This window comes from Peromyscus maniculatus, chromosome 5 (assembly GCF_049852395.1).
Source record: "Peromyscus maniculatus bairdii isolate BWxNUB_F1_BW_parent chromosome 5, HU_Pman_BW_mat_3.1, whole genome shotgun sequence".
In the NCBI taxonomy this organism is placed as follows: Eukaryota; Metazoa; Chordata; class Mammalia; order Rodentia; family Cricetidae; genus Peromyscus; species Peromyscus maniculatus.
Genome location: NC_134856.1, coordinates 28,763,274 through 28,780,557, shown reverse-complemented (window position 1 = coordinate 28,780,557; position 17,284 = coordinate 28,763,274). Strand labels below are relative to the sequence as shown.

At 48.7% G+C, this 17,284-nt stretch overlaps 2 protein-coding genes and 1 non-coding gene across 3 annotated transcripts in view; 2 read left to right on the top strand and 1 right to left on the bottom strand.

The window, feature by feature from the left end:
• Positions 1 to 17,284, top strand: part of LOC121826478 (protein arginine N-methyltransferase 9-like) — a 151,101-nt gene that overhangs the window by 74,093 nt on the left and 59,724 nt on the right. The gene's annotated exons all lie outside the window — the stretch shown is intronic.
• Positions 1 to 17,284, bottom strand: part of LOC143273212 (transmembrane protein 184C-like) — an 87,910-nt gene that overhangs the window by 58,046 nt on the left and 12,580 nt on the right. The window lies entirely within an intron of this gene.
• LOC143273650 (U6 spliceosomal RNA) lies at positions 822 to 927 on the top strand. Its single transcript, XR_013051832.1, has one exon. It is a non-coding gene; the product is annotated as a U6 spliceosomal RNA (small nuclear RNA).

Genomic DNA, 17,284 nt, shown 5'->3' with positions numbered 1-17,284 from the left:
TTTTTTTTTTTTTTTTTGGTTTTTCGAGACAGGGTTTCTCTGTGTAGCTCTGCGCCTTTCCTGAAACTCACTTGGTAGCCCAGGCTGGCCTCGAACTCACAGAGATCTGCCTGCCTCTGCCTCCCGAGGGCTGGGATTAAAGGCATGCGCCACCACCGCCCGGCTTGATGCCTAATTTCTAAACAATTAAAAGGTATTAACTATACAGCAGGAAAGCTGGGCTAAATATATCATCACTGTTGATTACACGGACTTTGTGTGTCCCCAGGGTAATCACTTTAAATACTAATCACCGCTGTGGAAAGGACCTGTCAGTCTTCAGAATGAAAGGGAGACAGTGGCAGCAGACTGGACTTCACCACATAAAGACAGTTTGGTGAACATATTTGAAACGGAATGCCGGATGTGTCGTTCATTTTTTTAAATTTTCCATCTGTTTGAAACCATGAAAAGCAGGGAAATATAGAACCTTAAATTTGCAATTATGAATTATAATAGATACTTTCATTTCTCCCTTCTTCAGTGCCTCCCTAAAGATCAGAACCATGTATGTTGAGAAACTGTCTCACCAGTGAAACAGATCACGGCTTCCTTCCAAGATCATCCCATTCTAGGAGAAATAAGGACACAACACTACACATCAGGATGCAAACAATGGAACCGTGGGCCATGCTACGGTAGTATACACCTCAGATCCCAGCACTTGAGGCAAAGGCAGGGAGATCTCTGAGTTGTGTTTGAGACCAGCCTGGTCTACATAGTGAGTTCTAGACCAGCCAGAGTTACAGAGTAAAACCTTGACTTTAAAAATTAAAAAATAAGTGCTCGCTTGGGAGCACATATACTAAAATTGGAACGATACAGAGAAGACCAGCATGGTCCCTGCTCAAGAACGACATGCAAATTCTTGAAGCTTTCCATATTTTTAAATAAAAAATTTTTAAAAAGAAACCACAGGCCCGAGGAAATGGCTCCATGTGTAAGAGGACTTGCCCGCAAACATGGACACCTGTGTTCAAGTCAGCACTCATGTCACGGGGTAAAGGCAGACATCCCGAGAGCTCGCCAGGTCAGCCAAAGACCACGTCAAGACAGTAAGGCAGAGCGACAGACGGGAAATGTCCTGCTCGGGCCTCCGTGTGCGCCCACACAGCACACTCACAATCCTAAAAGCTGTCATCAAATCCATTCAGTTCCTATAGTTTATATAATCTATCTCTAGTCTAAAATGGCAACAATATTCTTTGGTTGCCTCATGGATGTTTTGCTTGGTTGATTGGCTGGTTGGTTGGGTTTTGGGGCTCTTGGGAAGTTGTTTTGTTTTTGTCATTTTGTCTTGTCCAGCCCCCCACCCCTGACACTCAACCCCACCCCAAGCTGAGGACCCAAACAAGGACTTCTGCTCTCTACCACTGAGATAACTCCCCAACCCTAACAACATTCCTTGGAAAAACAGAAAACTTGGCTGATGAGGTCCCAGGACAAGGGGGTGGGGTGGTGTCAGTATGCTGAAGCCTCCATCCGGAGCAAAGTCAGCAAGTCAAGTTCACTAGATGCAGCTCTTAGCTAGAGAAACCGCTCTGGGGAGGGCAACCCTCTGTCGAGCTGGAGTTAATAGCAGTCTTTAGGATTTTGGGATAGTAAGTTGACCGGCTTTCTGCTCAAATCAACCACATGTTCTTCATCAGAAAATATTTTTAGACTACAAGAAAGCAATACAAGGGTTGCCAAGCTCAGCTTCATGGTCCCTCTGGCTTGAAACGGGACGGAGAACAGAAGGGGGTGGGTAGGGAAGGGCAGGGAGGGTTTGCCGAAGAGAGCCCAGCATAACTGCTCTGAGAAAGTGACTTCTGTCAAAGATCTTACTACACCTTCTGAATATTCCAGAGCCAGGACACAGGCCAGCCAAACACAACTGTTTCTTGAGGGTTCGATGTACGGCTGAAACCAGCAAAATGTCTGGAAGTCATTCTGAAACATCCAGTTTCTCAGGCCAGCTGTAGGAGGGAGGGGGCGGGGAGGGGGCGGGAAGGGGGCACTCGCTGGTACATTCCCTCTTCACGGTGGTGTGACTTCCGTCTCTGCAGCCTTCCTACACTGTTTACATTAGTCCACTTTTCAGTGCTATAATGAAATACCCTTGGTATGCTTTCACCAAGGTTTATAGAGCTCACACTTTCGAAAGCTGAAAGGCTAGGGCGGGCAGGACAGTGGTTCAGCCTCTGATGACAAGTGTGTGCAAGAGGGGAAAAAAATTACAGGATCACTGCAAAGAAGCCAAAAAGCCTGGGTGTCACCCCCAGCCCCTGGCCAGGGAACACCCCCAGTTCTAAAGCCCTCCGACTAGGCTCCAACACTGAAAGATCCACCACCACGGGAGGACTAAGCCTTACTGTGTGAACTATGGGGGCAGACCCATCAAACGGCGGCAGCAGGGTCTAATTCACCTGTCCTTTTGCTGGAGGCCCACTGTCCTGGCTTTCTGTCGTCTGCCCTGGTCCCCCTCCTCCACCGTGTTCTGTTTTCTGCTTTCGAGCTCCTGGCCCCGTCTTGCTGTGTCCTCTGTCTTCTCTCACAGAAGCAGGAACAGCCGTTTTCTTAAGGGGACTTACAGGAAGAGTTCAGCCCTTTCACGGTGCTTTTTAAAACAAGACACTATGTTCACAAGGGGACTAAGGTTTCTGTTCTGGTTTGTTTGTTTGTTTGAACAGATTCTCTCTATTTTATATAGCCCTGGCTGTCCTAGAACTTGCACTCCAGACTAGGTTGGGCTCACACTCACAGAGATCCTCCTGCCTCTGCCTCCGAAGTGCTGGGATTAACGGCGGGTGCCACCACGCCCAGCTGTACTAAATTCTGACACAGAAGGACTACAGAATGTTTTTCATGTGTGTGCTTGTTTTTAATTTATTTAATGTGCATATGTTGCCAGAGTGTGTGTATGTGCACCATGTATGTGCCTGCTGCCTGTGGAGGCCAGAAAGGGAGAGGACATCAGGTCCCCAGAATCCGAGTCACGAAGGGTTGTGAGCTGCCGTGTGGGTGCTAGGAAGCAAACGAGGGTTCTCCGCAAGAGCAGCCAGTGCTCCTAACTGCTCAGCCAGTTCTCCGTCTCCTCACGTAAGACTGAGGAAAAAACCTCCGCAGCCACATGGTCACTTCCAGTTCATCCAGCCAGAAGTCACACCAATATTTACCCATCTCTGTCCTTTGAGAAGTAAGAGAATGTTTTGAGAAGAGAAGGCCTAGTTAAATAAACTTAGGAACTGGTGGGTTTAAACAAAGCTGAACAGATTTATTACTGAGCTTGCTTTACTATAATCGTTGCATGGTATGCGTCCAAAGCAACACAGAACATGCCATGAATTACACCTGACTCCAAATACTGTTTGCATGCAGCTTCCTCCTGCAGCCTTCCCCAGAGGACTGAGGATGCCACATGATGGAGTATATTTTACTTCAAAAAACGCAGCACCACACATGCATTAGCCTGCATTCTGTGAGGAATGAAAAGGATGTGGCACACTGGCGAACACTATGTTGATGTTTAAAATGCAGCAGGCTGGCTCCGATGGTCAAGCCTCACTATCACCTTGGCTGGATTTGGCGTCAGCTAGCAGACACACCTCTGGGCCAGACCGTGGGGTGTATTCAGAACAGCGTAACTGAGGAGAAGTGTAACTGAGGGGAGGCTCTCACGACCCAAGCGTGGCACCACTGCACGGGCTGGGAAACCAAAATGAAGAAAGCCTGGCCAGTCAGAGGAACACCAGTCCTCAACTCTCCGCTTCCTGACTGCAGAAGCCACGTGACCAGCCCCTCATTCTCCGGCCATATGCATGTTTGCAGCACTATTCTGATGGACTGTATCCCCTCAAACAGTAAGCCAAACTTGCTTGCCCTTCCTTAGGTTGCTTCTTGCTGGGTGTTGGGTCACAGCAACAAGGAATACATCATGCACCCCTACATGTCTCCACTCACTACAATGTAATAATATCACGGCCCTCAGTCTATGTCTATGCTAAGGATTAGCCTGGAGTCCATGAACATCTGCAATGCTGAATGGCTTCACTGTATCACAAAGCTCTCAGATTATAAGCAAGATGATGCGTACCTGTGGATTTATTAGATACAGAAAGGGTTCCATGGTCCAGAATCTATTTTAGAACAGTTTCTAAGGACAAGCATACTTGTGAAAAATAACCTTTGCAGCATAATCATATCGAAGACATGTAATATCTGCTTGCTTAATTTATTCCTATTTAGAGAGAATTAGCTCAAAAGCCACCATTAAGGAATGTGTGCCAACAGTCCCCTCCAGGAGGGAGACTGAGACAGGAGGATCATGCCATTTAAGCCCAAGGCCTCAAGGCAACCTGGGCAGCACTAAGACCTTGTGTCAGAAACTAAAGGTATTTTTAAAAGCAGAAAATGCAGGAAAGAGAACCCCGCTCATGTCCCAGATTCCACAAACCCTGTCCAATCCCTTTGGTTCCCACTGGCCCTGCTCTGATCTGATATTCTGTAATAGAAACTATTTCTCGGAGCAGTCCGCCATACTACAGCAGACCCAAAGGCCCACATGCTAAATAAAGGTTAGTTCTCCAGCCCGTGGCGTTCCAGGAAGGTGACGGAAACTTTAAAACATAAGGCCTACTGGAAGGAAGTTAAGTCACTGAGCGCACCCTGGATGGGACAGTAAGACATCAGGCCTTTCCGTTTTGTTTCCTAGATGTCTCTGCCTCACCACAGATCCAAAATCAACAGAGCCAACCACAATGAAAACACTGAGCCAGAATAAGCTATTCCCCCTTATAAACTGTGTTCCTCAAGTGCTCTGTCACAGCAATAGGAAGTTGTTAATGGACACCCTAGGCGATCATGACTCCCGCTGAAGTCCAAGGTGACTGTCAACATAAGGCGATGTTCACTCATGGTCCACAGCAGTCTCTCTGCCGACCGGCCACACACAGCAGAGGCACCTGGCATGCTCTCCAAACTACCAAGCCCAGCCTGCATCCTAAAGCAAGATGATAAAATCACTTAGCAAAAGACAATCTGAAGGAGCCAGTTTCTGTAAAGTTTCTCAAAGGATCTTAACATAGTTCTGGGGACTAGTGTCACAACAGCTTCTCAAGACATCCTCTCCTGGAGGGCATCTTACCTCGGACAGTTATTGAGTCTGTGTTTAGAGGTATTAACTCAGAACTCACTATGTTTCTCATAGCCACCAGAAACAGAGCTATCACACTGTGGTATGGGCCTTCCGAGCTCATGTGTGTTTAAGTGTGACAGATCGTTCTGATGTTACTACTTTGTTTATGTCGAGGTCTCACTCTTGTCTCCTCTGTAAAAATCACTATCCTGTCTCAACTCCTAGCACGTAAAAGAGTAGATGTCTGTTCTTCAATTAATCACATCCCTACCCTAGCCTGGCATCCCGCTCAAGAAAGGCAAGAGAAAGGATTTGTCATTTGTGATATCTTGCCTCCATCCACTCCCATTTTCCTTGTCCTATATGCTTACACACTACCATCTGCATCCATGTCAAGTAATTTCTAAGACCTAACAGCAATGAAGAGTGGAACCAGTCAAAACACATTCATCAGAGGCATATTTACATTTCAAAAGGAATTTCTAAAGGTAAAGAATCTATTTCTCAAAATCAGAATCTAGGACTAAACAAGAAGGCAGCTCCTGCCGGGCGGTGGTGGCGCACCCCTTTAATCCCAGCACTCGTGAGGCGAGCCAGGCAGATCTCTGTGAGTTCGAGGACAGCCTGGTCTACAGAGCAAGATCCAGGAAAGGCGCAAAGCTACACAGAGAAACCCTGTCTCAGAAAAAAAAAAAAAAAAAAGGAAGAAGAAGCCAGCTCCATTGCTCGGGAAAGGCCAACAGGAGCAGCTACTAGCAGGATTCAGCAGGTTTGCCTTTTCTCCTTCCTCTGGCGCTTCCTAGAGCCCGCCTCTGAACTTGCTTAGCACCAGTCAACACAAATCTGAAGACCAGAGCAGCAGTACAGGGTAAAAGCAGCCACCTACTCCAGTGAACAACTCCAAGCCCATGCTGCCAAGGGGCTGCAGGAAGGAGTTACTCACACTCTGTGAGGGTACAGTTAAAGGCCCGGCCCACCGTTAACTCCCCAACAAAAGCGTTCCTTCTACTCATGCCCCCAGCCAATTAAAAACTTGGAACATTTGGTCACTTTATTTAAGGTCTCTAGATCTTGATGTCATCATCTGTGAAAATTCACAAGCTATCTGAAAAGAGTCTCAAATACTTCCCTCAATTAACTGGGAAAATCAAACACCCTGCAAGTGACCTGCCACTCACTGCTCTCGATCGTCCCCCAACTGGACAGGAAGTGACTTGAAACATCGAGAGACTTCAAAGTCTGACTCCAGCAGAGCAGTCGCTAGCACATTAATTAATGAGGAATACGGCTCTTCTAAATGGAGATAACCCGTAAGCCAGACATGCACAGTAGACTCTAATATTCCACCCAAAAAGGGAGGGCTGTGCAAAGTGCCTCATAACTTCCACGCTGATTACACACCTAAATGGCAGTGTTGTGGACACACTACACGCACTTCACCTTCCTCTGGTGATTACTAGAAAATAGTTAATGATACAGCTCGTACTGTATTTTTAATGGAAGCAAGGAGATACACTTTGATGCATAAATTTGCTCTACCAGTTACCTTTCAGCCTCAGTTTCCCTCTGAGTAAAATGAAGAAACCAGCTTTAAAATTTTAAATTAACATCACTAGGGGTGGTGACGCACATCTGGAGGTCAAAGGACAAATCTGTGGCATCAGTTTTCGTCCCCCACCTTTACCTGGATTCAGGGATCAAACTCAGGTCTCCGGAGCCACTCACCGGCTCCAGATACCAGCCCTACAGTGCATCCTGCAAACAGCTTAGTATGACCTACCACACACTAAACACTGTAATCCAGATCCATCTCCCTAAGGCTGACCTTCCTAGAAAAACAGACAACAGCAGACCTAAAAATCACCTCGCCCCAGGAGATACACAGAAGGGCTGAAATAGGCAGGCCAGGGAAGAAGTCGAGGGAAAGTGAGCACCTCCTTGAGCAGAGCACTGAAGCCTGAGCTCTATACTACTCCTACACATTATCAACATCGAAAGAGCGGTTTCTTGATGGGCGGGGGGTTTTCTAAAACAGATGACAGCTGCAGAAATCTGTGGACTTAGAAACAGCCACCAGCCGGGCAATGGCGGCGCACGCCTTTAATAGACAGGAGGATCTCTGTGAGCTCGAGGCCAGCCTGGTCTATACAGCATGTTCCAGGACAGCCAGGGATGTTTCACAGAGAAAGCCTGTCTCAAAAAACCAGAGGAGGAAAAAGAAAAGCCACCAAATTGTATGTTTTAAGTAAATGGATCGTGAGATATGCTTTGTATCTCAAAAAAGCAGACTAGAAAACACTAATCACAAGTCTATAGACATGTGTGTCTGCCCTCTAGTCTTCATAGAACGAGGGGGAAAACAGTTATTTTCAATAAATAAAGCATTTGCAGACTAACAGATGCACACGGCAAGCTGCGCCACAACTGCTGGGCTTGTATCTGTCAAGTCCCTGGTCTCCCAATCCACCTGGCCCCGTTCTTCTGAGCCCCGCTGAGGTGGCAATTCCACACAAACCGCTCAGGTACCACAGGCTTACTAGACAGCAGCAGGCTGCATGTCCAGAGGCAGCAAACAGTCAGGCTAGCCAAGGAAGGGCCAGCAAGAGCCAGGCTCGACCACCTTTCCAAACACAGACACTGCCGCAGTGCTGGGCCAATCCAACTCTCTGAGGAACTGGACAGAAGAGTGAGTGTCTACACAGGAGAAACAGCATCGGGTAAGACTGAGAGAAGTCTGGGGTGAAGGCCTCTGAGTGAAGGAGGCAGAAGCCATGATTGGAAAGAAGCTATGGATGCCACAGCAGATGAGGAGAAATCAAGATGAGCGGCACATGACAGCAAAGACTGGAAACACCGACCTGGACAAAACCAGACAACACTGGCTTTCTAGTGACCTTGAGCTTCAAGCTGAGAACACCAGATTTTCGGCAAACCTAAGAAGACACACTGCCCTCGGGAACTCGTTACTGCAAGATCTAGAATCTGTATCAGTCAACAGCCATTACAATCTTTTATTCCTTGCTTTCCTTGAGCTGAACTACGAGTGACTCTCTTCCCACACCTACTTCTATACTGAAGGAAAATGTAAAAAACTGTAGCCTAAGCGGGTCGGTGGTGGCGCACACCTTTAATCCCAGCACTCAGGAGGCAGAGCCAGGCGGATCTCTGTGAGTTCGAGGTCAGCCTGGGCTACAGAGAGAGTTCCAGGACAGCCAGGGATATACAGAGAAGCCCTGTCTCAAGGGGGGCGGGGAGAATCTGTGGCCTACAAGATTACCCAGCAGCTTATTGGCAAATCTGAGGATCGCTTCTGACACAGACACCTGTTCCTCTTCTTTTTTACCCTTCCAAACCGGCTGTGATGTGTAGACCATCTTTGCAAGCATGAGGCAAAGGCAACCGATCTCGGAATCCTCAACCTGGGCAATCAGCCAACAACAACCTAATCGTGACTAATTAAGAGAAAAATGGCCAACTGGGTCAAGGTCTGTAGACTGGCTCTTCTGCCACGCGCAGATGTCAGTCCTGATGAACTTCGGTGCTTTATCAACCGAGCAGTCCTGGAGACGTGCTCACAGTGCGTGGCCCAGCAGCTGCACGGCACAGCCGCTAGCAATGGTGCATTTTCTACAGAAACCATCAGCTGGGCAGGTCAGGAAGGACGTGAATCGCCAGCAGCTTGCTAAGGAGAAGCCATGAGGTCAATGTCTTCAACAGGAGCCTGACGCCGGGGTAACACTGACAGTCTTAGAGCAGGACCCCTTCCTGAGGGAACGAAGGCCTTACATCTTCCGGAAGCAATTAAATGGAACAAGATGCCCTGAACAAAGACCATCAGGCTGTTTATCACAGAACTGGGTACACGAGACAAATAAGGAAAATAAACCTAGGAAGTAAAAATTTTAGGTAAGAAATCACACACCATGAGAAACCAAATGTCATTTTTTGTTCTAAAAGTAACAAGGTGATCTAATGTTACACCTTTGGGTTTTGCCTAAATAACAAATTTACTTTTATTATATCACTGGGAATTTTTAAATTGTCTTTTTGAAACATATGTGTTTCTCGAGAGACTCTGTTCTATCATAAATCTAACAAAAGCATACATAGTCACTGTGTAGAATTATTATTTTTGTCTTTTCCTGTTGTTTTTCTTTAAACACAAACACTAACACCCTACCTTTCCTCACACATAACAAAGAAAATTCACCCCAACTATCGATAGCTGATGATAGAATTAAAAATGTAGATATCCTTCAGCATGTTAAAGATAAGAAGCCATTTGAAATGGTAACAGAAATTCAACCAAAACAAGTCCGGCTGGCCCCTGCCGAGCTGCCCTTGGCATGCCAGTGTGGGGGGCTCTGAGGGGCACCACATGCATCCTGTGACCAGCATCTCCTAAGGCTGTCTTCACGGTCCCAAGATTCATCAACTCAGCTGAGGCCAAAGGCACCCCTGAGCTGACTCCACCCGGGCCTTATGATCCCAGCTGTCTCACCCTCCATGCCTGCCCCAGGAATCTGAGAAGAGGCTGGAGCGGCCCACGGTACAAAAGGCTCTTCAGGCCCATTACTCCAGCCCACAAGGGAAGCAAAGACAGGGTTCCACACGACTGTGGCTCGGTGACCTACGAGTGTGAATGGGGGTCTTCACAGCAGCACAGGAGGCTACCCAAGGAAGAAAAGAGCTCCCTCCCAGCAACTGCTGACTGCTGAGAAGGCTAAGTACCCTCAGCTGTCTCTCCCCCCACCCAGCAACTGTTAAATGCCTGTAAATCCTGGGGTATGAGAAGCTTATAACCCTCTGTGACTTACCCTTGTAACTAACTATAAATCCTCCAGGGGGCAGGGCCTTGTGGGAAAGTGGGTGGGCACAACTCTGTTCTTCTCTCCTGCAGGTAACCACAGCGAGTGACACTTCAAGAGAGCATGATGTCACCACTGCCGCCACCACTGTGCAGTGCTTCCTACGGCCAGGCCAGACGAGCACTCTACCCACGGAGCCACACTGTACGTTCTGGGGGGAAACAAAACCTTCTTCCAACTCTTTATTCGGGAGAATACTAACACAGGCCTTTGCCCGCCAGAGGTAAAGTGCCCTGGCATACGTCAGTATCGGGCTGCCTGTGCCCTGTGTGTCCCCTAGACCATTAGCACTGACATTACTTTGAAATCGTGTTTTGGTTAAAGGCAAACAGCAGCCCTTTTTGGTGATGGACAGACAGTGTAGACACTAATTCGGACCATCTGAGAATGACTGTCCTTCCTGCGACTCTTAGCAACTATCTTAGTCACCGGCCTACTGCTGTGAAGAGACACCAGGGCAGGGCAGCACTTAGAAAGGACAGCACTAACTGAGGGCTTGCTCACAGTTTCAGGGGAGGCCATTATCACCACAGTCAAAGCACAGTGGCACACAGGCGGCCGTGGCCCGCAGCTGAGAGCTTTACATCCTGACCCACAGGCGGCAGGAAGAGACCGGGCCTGGCATGGGATTCTGAAACCTCGAAGCTCACCTGAAGTGACACACTTCCTCCAACAGGCCACACCTCCCAATCCTTCCAATCCTTTCCAACAGGTCCACTCTCTGGTAACTAAGCCTTCAAACATGTGAACTTATGGGGGCCACTCTTATTCAAAGCACCACAGCAGCTTAAAACATTTTTGATTCCCTAAAATAATTACTGCAGATATTACAACGCCGTGGCTTTATACAAAATAATACCCCAATCCAGGTATGTGAAGCATTCTGGCCCTCAAGCTTCTGGAATGCTTCAGTTACTGATGTGTGCCAGCCCCGCCTACTTTTATGACGTGCTGGGGACTGTGCATGCTAGGGCAAATAGTCTTCCAACTGAAGGTCATCTCTAGCATCCATGGACTCCATGTTATTCTAGCTTTTCTTCCTACTATAAACTCAGAGCTTATGTGACTTATTAAAAAGTCAGCCAGCGCCCTTCATTGCTGTTGGCTCTCCCACACCTTCCAGGTCACGGTCCAGGTCACGTGCTCACCGATGCCTGCACTGGCTCCCATGGGGGCGCCCACTCCCTCTCTACTCCCCCCATCTGTCTTCACCTCAGGCACTGAACTCAGATGTTCCCACTCAAAGTGACTCTCAGTCTTAAGGTTTGAACTTAATTTCAAAGTCACAAAAAGTCAAAATTCTTTTACAAATTTACTTCTGTTTGCTAAACACAAAAGCACTTTTTAAAATCCTTTTTTGTTTTACAAGGATGCAGATAAATCAGACCTGTCACTCAGACAGACACTGCCAAAAGGCACTCAGTGGTGTCACTCAGTGGTGTCACAGCAAACAAAACCTTGTGAGCTGTGGTTCCAGGGTACATCCGGTTCCTCAAGTGTGAACGACCGGTCACCAGCAGGCTCATCTGCACAGCCACACCACCCTTTCAGACGCACCGATGAAGACAACTGTCGACTTTAAAGGAGCCCAGAGTTTACAGAGGAGCTGTCTGCCGCTCTTCATTCTCTACTCCCCAATCCTTACGTCAGACAGTACGCAGCACACTCCACAAGCCTGACGAAGGGATTCTCAGACACTGTCATGTGATTCCAGGAGAAAACCAGGCTCCTCCACTTCCCACTCCTGTGAGGACTGTCAAACAGGTCCATAGCAGTCGGGCCAAGTGACCACGAACTAAAACCATAAGCCAAAATAAACTTTTCCTCACTAAAAGTTGCCTTTGGGGGTGGAGAACTGACTTAGCAGATTGCTCAGGGGGAGAGCCCTGATTTGGAATCCCCCAGTACCCTCGTCAAAAGGCAGGTGTGGCCCACGTGCCTAGACTCCCAGGACTATGAGGAGCAGGGACAGATCACTAGGGCACGCTGGTTGTCAGCCTAGTTCAAGGGTCAATGAGACCTGACTTAAGGGAGCGGGGCAAAGTGGCCTATCAGGATACCTAATGTCCTCCTCACCAAAGACCCTGCTCCCACTCCTCTTCATCCACCCCACAGCTCTCCCCACCATCACCAAGAACCTGCTCCCACGGGGCTGGAGAGATGGCTCAGTGGTTAAGAGCAATGGCTGCTCTTCCAAGGGGCCTGAGTTCAATTCCCAGCACCCACATGGCAGCTCACACCCGTCTGTAACCTCAATTCCAGGGGACCCGACACCCTCACCCAGACACGTGTGCCGACAGAACACCAATGCACATAAAATAAAAATAAATAAATCATTTAAAAAAGAACTGCTCCCCCACCATCACCAAGGACCCTGCTCCCACTCCTGCTTAGCCACCTCATACTCCCCAAAGTTCCTGTCTTACTAACGAAATGTCACCTGAACTCTGAAGCACGGCCTTGGCTGCTCTTCCTCGGCCTCTGTGACCATCCAGACTCACCCACGTTCATCTGCTCTTTCCTCCATTCTCTTGAAGTACCCCCTTTCCCACACTTCTTAAACTTCCTTCTACCGTAGCTTGAATGCAAAATGTCCCCCATAGGGTCATGCGTTTGAATACTTAGTCCCAAACTTATGACAGCATTTGAGAAGGCTGTGGCACCTTAAAAGAGCCTTGCTGAAGAAGGTAAGTCACAGGGATAAGCCCTGAAAGCTGACAGCCCAGGCCACTTCCTCCCAAGTGTGGACATAATGTGAGCAGCCAGGCTCCTGCTCCCACCAGGCCTTCTCCTGCTGCTGCCACGCCGTCCTCACCCGGATGACTGTGTCCCTCTGCAACTGTGGGCCACACAAACCCTTTCTCCCCTAAGTTGCCTCCGTCAGTATTTTATCATAGCAATAAGACAGTAACACAACACTCGAGTCTGGGCTCTCAGGGTCTGCCCTGAGCCAATGCTGCCTCGTTCCCAGATCCCTCCGAAGGCACACAGCATCACTTCCTGTCTCCATGCGGTAGCGGTAGCCCTGTTCTCTCTTCCGGAAACACATGACCATACAATAGGCCAACTGAACACATCCCTAGACTCCTTCCTGCCAAGCCTGTTCCTCTAGCTGAACTTCGCAGAGGCCGGCACTCACCTCCTACAGCAAGGAACTGAGACCTCACCTCACCTTGACCCCCACGCCCAGACCAGCTCTAAACTGGGACTTTCCTCCTGCCACTCACTGGTCTGGGCGGAAGACCTCCAGCCCAAGTGTTCAGTCCTTGGTGTCACAGTCAGAGCAGTAACATGCTGGTGGTGACAACGCTCTGCCCTTAGGATGAACTTCTCACCTCCTTCACATGCCCCCCCAGAGGACGCCCTGCCCTGTCTGCAGTATCACGGCTCCCACCAGCATGCAGCCTGATGGCGCTGGCCTCTCGGCCACAGCCTCCCTTCACTTGGAGAATTCCTTCTCCCGCTCAGCAGAAGCCCTAACCCTCCTTTGGTCTTACAGTTACTCCGGGATGAGTGGCCCTTGCTCATGCCTGGGACCAGAGGTGTTTCAGGGATTTGAGATTTGGGTTGGAGCCCAGCTCTAAACCCCAAACCCATTGCGTGTGTGCAAAGAGCAATTTGACACAGTTTTTCAGTAATTTTGTGCATGAAACAAAGTTTCATGGTAGAGAATTTTCCACCTGTGGCATCTTGTCAGCACTCAAGATATTTTGGGATCTGGAGTGTTTCCAATGAGGAAGCTCAGTGGGAATGTCAATGCTGTCTTCTGTCAGGCCCTGAAACCAGTCAGTGGCGTTAACTATGGTAGAGCATTCTACACTTCACCAGAAATGAAGTCACCTTTTTAATTAATTCCTTTTCCCATCACTGGAACTCTAAGCTGTGTGCAGAGTCTCCTCCTCCAGCAAGGAGAGCGTGTTAGCAGGGCCTCAGTCATGCCAGGCGACCTCTCCTTTACAGACACACATATGGTCATCATGCCATGAGTATAAACAGGCTTTTAAACTTTTTCTACTAGCAAACCCATACTAAGTTCACTGCTTTTCCCAAGAGTCAAAGAAGGAAAACTAAAACGTTACAAGGATTAAATCGGTTCAGTATATTACCCAGAGGAACACCAGGCAACTCAACTCGCCTTAGGCCACACAGTGAGTAAAGTTGACTTTATCAGTGACCTAACACCTCTGCTGCCTTTGACCCAAATCTGACAGCACAAAGCAGGGGTCACCTGTCCCAGTGACAGAGGTACTATCTGTCAGATCGCAAATAAGTACACGAACCTGTCAGTGCACTCCATTCCCAAGCACTTTATCCTCAAATCTTTCAAGGTTTTTTTTTTTCCTCTTCTGATAGATGAGATTATAGAATGGCTTCCAGATATGCCGTGGGCAGTGACCACAGACTCTGATCAGGTAAAACCAGAAGGCACTTAGCTGTCCGTACCAGGGCTTCAGTATATGACCTTACCTGTGAAGGAGGGCTGGAGATTTCAACACACTATTTCAGATTGGGTTCCCATTTAATCAGCGAGAGGCCTGTATTCAGCTCTAAACCTTAAAATATTGTTAGCTTGAAAGAAAAAAGCAAGGGCCAGAGAGATGGCTTAGCAGTTAAGAGCACAGGCTGCTCTTCCAGAGGACCCGGGTTCAATTCCCAGCACCCACATGGCAGCTCACACCTGTCTGTAACTCCAGTCCCAGGGGATCTGGCACCTCACACAGACACACACATGGGCAAAACATCAATGCACATAAAATAAACCCCCAAAAAAAGAAAGGGAGGGAGGGAGGGAGGGAGAAGAAGGAGGGAGGGAGGGGAGGGGGAAGGGAGGGAGAGGAGGAGGAAGGGAGAGGAGGGGGGAGGGAGGGAGGGAGGAGGAAGGAAGAGGAGGGGGGAGGAAGGGAGAGGAGGGGGAGGGAGGGAGGGAGGAGGAAGGGAGAGGAGGGGGGAGGAAGGGAGAGGAGGGGGGAGGAAGGGAGAGGAGGGGGGAGGAAGGGAGGGAGGGAGAAGGAAGGGAGAGGAGGGGGGAGGGAAAGGTGGGGGAAGGGAGGGAGAGGAGGGGGGAGGAAGGGAGAGGAGGGGGGAGGAAGGGGGAGGGAAAGGTGGGGGAGGAAGGGAGAGGAGGGAGAAGGAAGGGAGAGGAGGGGGGAGGGAGGGAGAGGAGGGGGGAGGGAGGGAGACGAGGGGGAAGGGAAAGAAGCCAGTATCCCAGGCTGGCCTCGAACTCACAGAGACCCACCTGCCTCTGCTTTCAGAGTGCTATCTTGACTGCTAGCTCTACTGATCAACCAAAGGAATCCAGGACAGAGTTGTTTGTTTCTTGAGACATGGATTCACTATGCTGCTCTGGTTGGCCTGGAACTCATAGTATAGACTATGCTGGCCTCTTAATCAACGTGATTCCCCTGTCTCTGCCACCCAAGAGCTGGGATTAAAGGCCTGCTCCACCACACTTGTTTTTTATAAAGATTATAAGCAGTTCTATTTTATTTTAATGGATGATGTGAGTGTTAAATACTACCACCCAGCCAGTTCAGAAGCCCTCTCTGTAGCTGAGGTAACCAGAAGGCTAAGGGGAGGGGGGGGACGACCAGTTGAGTCCAGAAATTTGGAGTCAATGTAAACTAAAATATAGGGACTACCTCCTTTTAAAAATAACAAAATAACACTGGAAAGGCAAAGGCAGGTGGATCTCTAAGAGTTTGAGGTCAGCCTGGTCTACACATTGAGCTCCAGGCCAGCAAAGGAAACAGAGTGAAACTATCTCAAAAAAAAAAAAAAAAAGTGTGTGTGTGTGTGTGTGTGTGTGTGTGTGTGTGTGTGTGTGTGTGTGTGTGTACAGAAAATCACCCAGAGTTTTGACTAATAAAGAAACCTTAGGCACTGAGGGCTTAAACAACTTGGCCAACATCACCCAACTACTATGTGATGCCAACTTTTCAGTCAGAGTGAAAAGGACTCGGCTGTCTAGAAACCACACACAGGCGGCACGTGGGCTGAGGAGCACTGCTCGGGCTAAGGGAGTCCCTCCAGCCACACACCTCACCACCACTTACTCCACGGCAACACTGCCTCAGCACCCAAGGGCAGAGGCGCCTGTGGGTGAGCAAATCAACGCGTGAGGGGAAATCACACTCAGCAATGAAACATTAAGTGGCACAGGCTTAACATCTTCCTCGGGAAACAGGGAAGAAATTCTCGTTGGACCGGGGAGGCAACCCAGCTGGGTCAGAGGCAGGTGACATGGGGTGCTCCCTGCCCGCACAAGTTGCGCATCGGAATTTTCTGTCTGGTTATTTAAGGGTGTCAATGCAGAAGCAGTCCTCTGGCCAATCTAGGAGGAATGTTTCCATATTTGGAAAACCAAGTAAACTAGGCCATAGTTCTGTCAGCTGAGAGGGGACACAGCTCCAGGCAGCTACCTCCTGCAGCATGAGGAGTTTCCCTGATCTTTCAGTGACCTTGACTCATGACTTTAACACAGAAAAGAATTTCAGAACGACAGTTTATGAAGCAGGAGTGGGATTTAATAGAACTATTTTAATGTAGAGCCAAGCTTTAAGAGTACTCAGGGAGAGAAAGTTACACCTAAAAGCAAGGCCATGGGGTTCTCCAAAAGAACTGCAGAAAACAAGATGCGCCCAATGGAAGATATGGGGGGGGCAATTAATTAGCTCTCTTAGCATTAGCCACGTGTCTGTACCCCTCTGGTGGCTCTCAGGGTCCATCTCAAAAGGAGAACCCTTTTTCCTCCTGTTCCTCTCATGATAAATGAGGTAAAGCAGGCATGTCTCCAAGCAGAAGCCACTAAGGCCACAAAAGGGCTCTGGCAGCATCCTCACCTGCAGGTTCACAGCTGAGAAGGGACAAAGTCACCCTGTACCTGGTGCTACATGCAATTCTTGCTTCACTGCTGGCAAGAGACTCGCGCTGGATTGCAGGTGAGGGGCTCCTTTGCCTTCTCGTGTCTCCACCACTTTCCTGTCTTTCTATCTGGGTTCTGTTTACACTTGATCTCCAGTTTATCAGAGACACCAAACAATCCTGCCTCACACTCATGAGCCTTGAAGCCGAGTTGTTCATGTACATGGTGTGTAGAAACACAGTTATCATTTTCCCTTTACATTAAACACGGCAAGTCCAATCTCAGTTGAACAGAAAAGGCTCTTGAGGTTCTTATTGTTGATTCAGGCCAGTCAGTCATTTCTTATGGGTCCTGAAATGTGCACTGGCTTTCTCTGATTATAGCACTGAGCTAGTA